Here is an 8,803-nt window from a genome sequence, read left to right as displayed (position 1 = left end):
GAGTGCCTTGGCGGGATCTCCGCTCACTGCAAGCTCCACTTCCCGGGTTCACGCCATTCTCCTGCCTCAGCCTCCGGAGTAGCTGAGATGACAGGCGCCCGCCACCAGGCGCGGCTAATTTTTTTTTTTTTTTTTTTTTTTTTTGTATTTTTCAGTAGAGACGGGGTTTCACCGTGTTAGGCAGGATGGTCTCGATCTCCTGACCGTGATCCGCCCGCGAATTTGGCTTTTAAGAGGCTCCTATGCATAGGCACATTCAAATTCAAGGATCGCGCGCTAAATGCTTCCGGCCCTCGTTGCTATTGAAGTCTCCGCTGAGCCAGCTTCGGATGGCCTGGATGTGCGCTCCCTCTACTGGCTCAGAGATGAAACGCTTTCATTAGGAAACGGTTGCGTTTCCTTCCGATAGTTTTTCTAAGGTTTCCAGCGGGGGATTGAAACTCCAGCACGGGAGCTCCAAACAGGGGCATACAGACTCCTAGAGCCTGTGACTGGGGCTTGAGTCTCCTCCTGAGTTTTACAAACACGAACAAACAGTGTGTGCTGCTGGAGGCCCATACACGGAGCACGCCCTCTCCAACCTGGAGGTCTATACACGGAGTGTGCCCTGTCCAGCCTGGAGGTCCATACACGGAACGTGCCCTCTCCAGTGTATGGACCTCCTGGATGGCTGACTCCCAATTGCGTGGGGCACTGTAGTCCATCTTCCCAACGTCTCGTCCTTGTCACTTCTGCTTTAACAAAAAAAGGCAGCAGAAGGGGGAGGAAAGGATCTGCACTTGGGCTAGGAGGCCGATAACCGGGTTCTGTGGCTTAGTCACTTGCTAACTCTGAGAACTTCCACAGGTGACTTATCCCTTAGCTCCGTTTTCCTCTTCCATCAGCTGAAGAGTAGGGGATGAGGATGAGAGCAGAATAACGTGTCTGGACTGTTATGAAAGGTAAGGGTAGTAACTGATAGGAAAACTCTTTAAAACCTGAACTATTTCACAACTGGGAACGTGTGTTTCCCTGATACCACGATTGCCACTGGCCGCTCTGGAGCAGACCTGGTCAATTTTGACCCCCTCTCCTAGACCAGCTCTGCTCTTGCTTGGCCTAATTCTCTTAATTCTCGTTGTTTGTTGAGGTTAGGGTTTGTCAAGCCTGGCACTGTTGACATTTGGGCCCAGATAACTGTTGGTTGTGGAGGCCTGTCCTGGGCTTGGTAAGATGTTGAGCAGCATCCTTGGTCCCTACCCATTAGATGCCAGCAGCACCTGACACAGGCACGCGCATTATGATAACAAAAAATGCCTCTAGCGCTTTGGGAGGCCGAGGTAGCAGAATCGCTTGAGCCCAGGAGTTTGATACCTGGCAACACAGTGAGACTCCATCTCTACTAAAAAAAAAAAAACAAAGCTGGGCATGGCACTGCACATCTGTAGTTCCTCCTACGCAGGAGGCTGAGACAGGAGCATCACTTGAGCTTGTGAGGTCAAGAGAGCTGTGATTGACACTGTACTCCAGTTTGGGTGACCAAGCAAGACCCTGTCTGTAGGAAAAAAAAAAAAAAAGCCTCCAGACATTGCCAAATGTCCCCTGGGGGGGGGCGGGCAATCACCCCCAACTGAGAACTACTGATCTAGATTTATTTATTTATTTATTTATTTAGTTTTATTTTTGAGACGGGGTCTCACTCTGTCACCCAGGCTGGAGTGCAATGGCATGATCTTGACTCACTGCAACCTCTGCCTCCTGGGTTCAAGCGAACCCTCCTACCTCAGCCTCCCAAGTAGCTGGGATTACAGGTGCCCGCCAGTATACCCAGCCAATGATATTTGTATTTTTAGTGGAGACAGGGTTTTGCTATGTTGGCCAGGCTGATCTTGAACTCCTGACCTCAGGTGATCCACCCACCTCAGCCTCCCAAAGTGCTGGGATTACAGGCGCGAGCCACTGCACCCGGCCTAGGATGTCTTTTGCAGTCAGGCAAACTGGGTTAGAATCCCATGAGGCAGGACACAGTGGCTCACGCCTGTAATCCCAGCACTCTGGGAGGCCAAAGCAGGCAGATCACAAGGTCAGGAGTTCAAGACCAGCCTGGCCAATATGGCGAAACCCTGTCTCTACTAAAAACACACAAAAAAATTAGCCGGGCGTGGTGGCGCATGCTTGTAATCCCAGCTACTCAGGAGGCTGAGGCAGAAGAATTGCTTGAACCTGGGAGGCGGAGGGTGTGGTGAGCCAAGATCGTGTCACTGCATTCCAGCCTGGGCGACAGAGTGAGACTCGTCTCAAAAAAAAGAAAAGATTCCCACTTCTAATTCTATGTGCCCATAGGCAATTTAACTTCTCAATCTTTCGGCTTCCTTATCTCTAAAACAGGAGGTAGTGAGGATGCACTGGAAACATGTATAGATGTGTATTGGGCTTAAAATAGCACCCAGCAGCCAGGCGTGGTAGCTCACGCCTGTAATCCTAGCACTTTAGGAGGCCGAGGCAGGAGGATCACTTGAGCCCAGGAGCTCGAAACCAACCTGGGCAACATGGTGAAACCCTGTCTCTACAAAAAATACAAAAATCAGTTGAGTATGATGGTGGCCACCTGTGGTCCCAGCTACCAAGGAAGCTAAGGTGGGAAGATTATCTGAGCCTGGGAGGTTGAGGCTGCAGTGAGCTGTGATCATGTCACTGCACTCTAGCTTGGGTGACAGAGTGAGACCCTGTCTCAAGAAAAAAAAAAAAAAAATAGCACCCAGCACATGGCGAATGCTCAAAAATAAACAAACAAGAAACCTGGACATACTGATAAATTAACACTATAACTGTATAAAAGTCATTGTTTTTATGCTCTGGGGTTTAATTACCTTTCCAATCGACCACACATTGAGCTGTGTGTCTAAAAGGCCAAGGATATCTTTGTAATGACCTTAGCCTGAAGTCCTTAATGGTCCTCCACAGCTTGTTAACAACAGGTCTTTTACATGTTCTTGTTTCACTCAGTTTTAAATGATTCATGCAGCCATGCATTTTGACAACTTTTCTTTCTTTTTTTTTTTTGAGACAAGATCTCATTGTTGTCCAGTGTGGAGTGCAGTGGTCCTATCATAGCTCACTGAAGTCTTGACCTCCTGGGCTCAAGCAATCCTCCTGCCTAAGCCTCCTCAGTAGCTGGGACCACAGGCATGTACAACTATCCCCGGCTAATTTTTTCATTTTTGTAAAGGCGGGGTTTCATTTTGTTGCCCAGGCTGCTCTTGAACTCCTGGGCTGAAGTGATTCTCTCGCCTTGGCCTCCCAAAGTGCTGAGATGAGAGGCACGAGCCGCTGAGCCTCGTCCTTGACAATTATTCTTTTTTTTTGAGACGGAGTCTCACTCTGTCGACCAGACTGGAGTACAGTGCCACAATCTAAGCTCACTGCAAGCTCCACCTCCCGGGTTCACGCCATTCTCCTGCCTCAGCCTCCCAAGTAGCTGGGACTACAGGCGCCCACTGCCACGCCCGGCTAATTTTTTGCACTTTTAGTAGAGACGGGGTTTCACCGTGTTAGCCAGGATGGTCTCGATTTCCTGACCTCGTGATCCGCCCGCCTCGGCCTCCCGAAGTGCTGGGATTACAGGCGTGAGCCACTGCGCCCGGCCAACAATTATTCTTAATGGGCTTGTTTGGTGTCAACCACTGTTTTGGGTTCTGCACCTTATTTCACTTCATTTGATCGTGAAGGTTAGGCCCAGACCGTGTAAAGAACAGAACCTGAATGAATAACCTCATTGCACACCTTGACTTGGATGTCACATTTCTTAGCTGAATTGGGTGAGTCCTTTGAACTTTAGTTGTCTCTCTCATATCCAGAGGCTGATGGCATGTAAAGAAGTAGCAGGCAGCAGAAGCTTGGACTGGTTTCTTTTTTTTGTTGGGGTTTTTTTTGTTTGTTTTTTTTTTTGAGAGGGAGTCTCCCTCTGTCACCCAGGCTAGAGTGCAGTGGCGCGATCGCGGCTCAGTGCAGCCTTCGCCTCCCCGGGTTCCAGTGATTCTCCTGCCTCAGCCTTCCGGGTAGCTGGGATTATAGGCATGTGCCACCATGCCCAGCTAATTTTTGTATTTTTAGTAGAGACAGGGATTCACTATATTGGCCAGGCTGGTCTCAAACACCTGACCTCAGGTGATCTGCCTGCCTCGGCCTCCCAAACTGCTAGGATTACAGGTGTGAGCCATTGTGCCCAGCTGGGATTGGTCTTTGATCATGGATTGATCCATGAGAGGAAAGAGTTAGCACTTCTAAGTGCTGTGGGAAAGCACTTTGTACTTGGCAGAGTTTGGAGCAAGGTGTTTATGTGATCAGAACTATGTTTTGAAATGATCTCCTGGCTACTCTCTGGAAAGCATCCCACAAGAAGGCTGTGTAAAGCTCTCAGCACTAAAAATACTCCCCAGCCCAAACCTACCCTCTAAGCCAGCTGTCTACTTGACACATCCTCTTACTATCCAAGAGGCATATCTGACTTAATATGAGCAAAGCAGGGGTTGAATTTTCACACAGCCCCCATTGAGGCACAGAGAAGGATACCCCAAAGTCTGTTACTTTGGCATGCAGAGCACTTCTGAGTTAACGGAAATGAAAGGCCTTAGAAACTGCTTCAGAACCAAGGATGTTCTAATCTTCTCTTGTTTCTGCCCTCTTGAGTGCAGGGCGGCGCTCTGTTCTCAGGCTGCTGTGAAGAAATATCTGAGACTGGGTAATTGAGAAAGGAAGAGGTTTAACTGACTTACAGTTCCACATGGCTGGGGAGGCCTCAGGAAACTTGCAATCAAGGCAGAAGGTACCTCTCCATAGGGTGGCAGGAGAATGAGTGTCCAGTGAAGGGGGAAGTCCCTTATAAAAACCATCAAATCTCATGAGAACTAACTATCAGGAGAACAGGATGCGGGAAACCAACCCCATGATTCAATTGTGTCCACCTGGTCCCACCCACAACACGTGGTGATTATGGGAACTATAATTCAAGATGAGATTTGAGTGGGGACACAGCCTAACCATATCAGGCTCTCTCTGGAAGTTCCCTTATCTGACCGAGGAAAATTTCTTCCAAAAGAAATGCAATTGTCTTAATTTCTGTGAATATGCAAAGTGATTCCCAAATGCTGAGGAAGCCAAGGAACCAAAGAAGGAGGCAGACAGATCCAGTTTGTTGACTTTGGGTGATTTATTGAAGAAACTTACAGATGTAAGTGTGGTCTTAGGTGTTGGCAGTACGGGTAGATCTCTGCAGTGTTACTCCCCACACCAGGGCTATGCATATACTATAGGGAAAGGGTATGCTTGCTCCAGCAAGCCAATTAAAGGCAACCCTTCAGGACAGGCAAGAATGCTGTATGCATCATAGCCTAAAATTTGTGTGATAACATCAAGGTCAACATGTTCTTACAGTAGGAACAGTAAAGCAGGAATCAGGAGGCATTCATGGGACTGGGGTTAATCAGAAGTCAACATGGTGGATTAGCATCCAAAATAACCAGAAAAAATTAACCACCACAGAAGAGACTAAAAGTTGTCACCATGCTCATGCTTTTCATCTATTTTGCTGAGGGCAATTCTGAGAGATTACCTAAAAGACTTAATCTGCATAATAAGGCTACCTTTGTTTGCAGTTCAGTTCTGCCCCTCACTTTCCCATAACTTGTCCCATTCAGTTTCTAAAGAAAATAATTTACAAACTATTGTCTGCTTTTTTTTTCTTTCTTTCATTTTAGTTCCAGGAGTACATGTGGAGGTTTGTTACCTGGGTAAATTGCATGTCACATTTGGTGTACAGATTATTTTATCACTCAGGTAATAAGCATAGTACCTGATAGTTTTTTAATCTTCACCCTCCTCCCACCCTCCACCTCCATGTAGGCCCCAATATCTGTTGGTCCCATCTTTATTTCCATATGTACCCAGTGTTTAGCTCCCACTTATATGTGAGGACATACGGTGTTGGGTTTTCTGTTCCTGTATTAGTTCACTTAGGATAATGGCTTCTAGCTGCATCCATGTTGCTGCAAAGGATACAATCTCATTCTTTTTTATTAACTGTGTAGTATTCTATGATGTATATGGCACCACATTTTCTTTATCCACCACTGATGGACATTTGATTCTGTTTTTGCTATTGTGAATAGTGCTGTGATGAACATACATGTGCATGTGTCTTTATGGGAGAACAATTTATATTGCCTTGGGTATATATCCAATAATGGGATTGCTGGACTGAATGATAGTTCTGTTTTAAGTTCTTTGAGATGTCACCAAATTGCTTTCCAGTGACTGAACTAATTTACTTTCCCACCAGCAATGTGTAAGCATTCCCTTTTCTCCACAAACTCGCCAGCATCTATTATTTTTTGACTTTTTAGAATAGCCATTCTGACTAGTGTCAGATGGTATCTCATTGTGGTTTGCTCTTTGGGTCCATTCAATTCCCCTAAAAATCATTTACAATCCTTCAAGTTGTCTACATTTCCCCCATCTCCCTCTATGTAAGTTTCAATCATTTGGCCTTTGTTTGAGTCTATTTTTGGAATTCTTGTGTTCATGAGCACATTAATAAATTTGTATATGCCTTTTCTTTTATTCATCTGTCTATTGCCAGTTCATTTCAGGGATGCTTCAGAGGGTAGAGAGAAAACTTGTCCTTCACTCCTACAATAGTGTCACTATCCACTACTGGCTCAAGCTAAAAACCTAGGTGCCAACCTTGTGTCCCCCTTTCCTTCTCCAACATCACCAAATGATGCTCGCCCTCTAAATGAGGAAGGTCTCCATTACCTTTGCCCCAGTGTAAGTTTTTTTTGTTTTGTTTTTTGAGACAGAGTCTCGCTCTGTTGCCCAGGCTGGATCTTGGATCACTGCAATCTCCATCTGCCAGGTTCAAATGATTCACCTGCCTCAGCCTCCTGAGTAGCTGGAATTACAGGTGCCTGCCATCACACCCAGCTAATCTTTGTATTTTTAGTAGAGATGGGGTTTCACCATGTTGGCCAGGTTGGTCTCGAACTCCTGACCTCAAGTGGTTCGCCCTCCTCGGCCTCCCAAAGGGCTGAGATTACAGGCATGACCCACCGCACTCAGCCTAGTGTAAGTTTTAAGTCACAATTATCCTCTCTGCTCTTGGGCATCCATAGACCTCCCAACTGGCCTTCCTGATTCAAATCCATTGGCCACAGAATGATCTTTAAAAAACCCAAGTCTGATCATGTCACTCTCCCACGTAAGATTCTTCATTGTCTTTCCTTTGCCCTCGGGCATAAACCAGTGGTCCCCAACCTTTTTGGCACCAGGGACAAGTTTTGTGGAAGTCAATTTTTCCATGGACGGGGCAGCGGGTTGGGGGTGGGGGTGGTTTCAGGATGATTCAAGTTCATTCCATTTATTGTGCACTTTATTTCTATTATGATTACTTCGTAATACATAATGAAATAATCACACAACTTACCATAATGTAGAATCAGTGGGAGCCCTGAGCTTGTTTTCCTGCAACTAGACAGGCCCAACTGCGGATGATGGGAGACAGTGACAGATCATCAGGCATTAGATTCCCATAAGGATCGTGCAACCTAGATCCCTTGCATGTACAGTTCACACGAGGGTTCATGCTCCTATGAGAATCTAATGTTGCTGCTGATCTGACAGGTGAAGCTCAGGCAGCAATGCTCACTCCCTGCTGCTCACCTCCTGCTGTACGGCTGGTTCCTAACAGGCCAAGGACGGGTACTGGTTGGGGACCCCTGGTGTAAACTCACTCCATGAGGTCCTGCATGATGAGGCCAAGCCATGCTGACATCATTCTTTTTCTTAAACACATTAAGCTTCTTCCCATCTCTAGGCCTTTGGGATACTGTGCCTTCTGCCAGGAACACCCTCCCTGTGTGCTTGGCATGGTGACAACTCATGCTTTGGTTCAAACAGAAGAAATCTTTGATTGCTGTGGCATGCTTTAGCATGCTCTCCCAATTACTTATCACCCTTTTACTTCTCTTCAGTGCCCTTGGTCTTATATTTTGTTTACTTGTTGTAGCAAGGTGGACTACTAAGGACCCTAGTAAGAACCCTGAAGGCAGGGCCCATGGTCCCCTCTGTGGTTTACCTGCCCTTGGGTGATCCCCTCCTCATGAGAGTGGGTGGTGGTTCCCGGGACTCGTTTCTAACCAGTAGAACATGGATAAAGTGATCCAATATTCGTGATTGTGCATGCATAATTACGTTCCCTAAGAATGTAATGTCTATCTTGCTGAGAGGCTCTCCCTTGATGGCTCTGAAGAAGCCGTTGGCCACACTGAGCTGTCATGGGGAGAGGAATGTGCATCAAGGAACTGAGGGCTTAAGTCCTGTTGCCAGATGGATGCTGCCAACAACCATGCGAGCTTGGAATGTGGTCCTTCCCCAGTTGGATGCCAAATGAGAACACAGCCCTGATGACACCGTGATCACAGGCTTATAAAAGATCTAGCCAAGCCATACCTGGAACCCTAACACATGAAGAATGTGAGATAAGAAATGCGTGTTCTTTTAAGCCAATAGTTGGTGGTAAACTGTTACATAGTAACAGATAACTAATATGCTTGCTCACTCACTCTTGCATTAGAAAGAAAACTTCAGGAGGGAGAACAGGGACCCTTGCATTCTTCATTATTAAAGCTGCAGAACTCACCTGGGTAGACAGCATAGAGAGATAATATCAGACACTTGCATGAATAAAGGAAACATCCAATAAACAGTAAATTTTAATATTGATAGTTATATTAATAGTGGGCTGATCTATTGCCTCCCCTGTTTCTTG

This window comes from Chlorocebus sabaeus, chromosome 5 (assembly GCF_047675955.1).
Source record: "Chlorocebus sabaeus isolate Y175 chromosome 5, mChlSab1.0.hap1, whole genome shotgun sequence".
Lineage (NCBI taxonomy): Eukaryota > Metazoa > Chordata > Mammalia > Primates > Cercopithecidae > Chlorocebus > Chlorocebus sabaeus.
Note: the sequence above shows the minus strand (reverse complement) of the source record.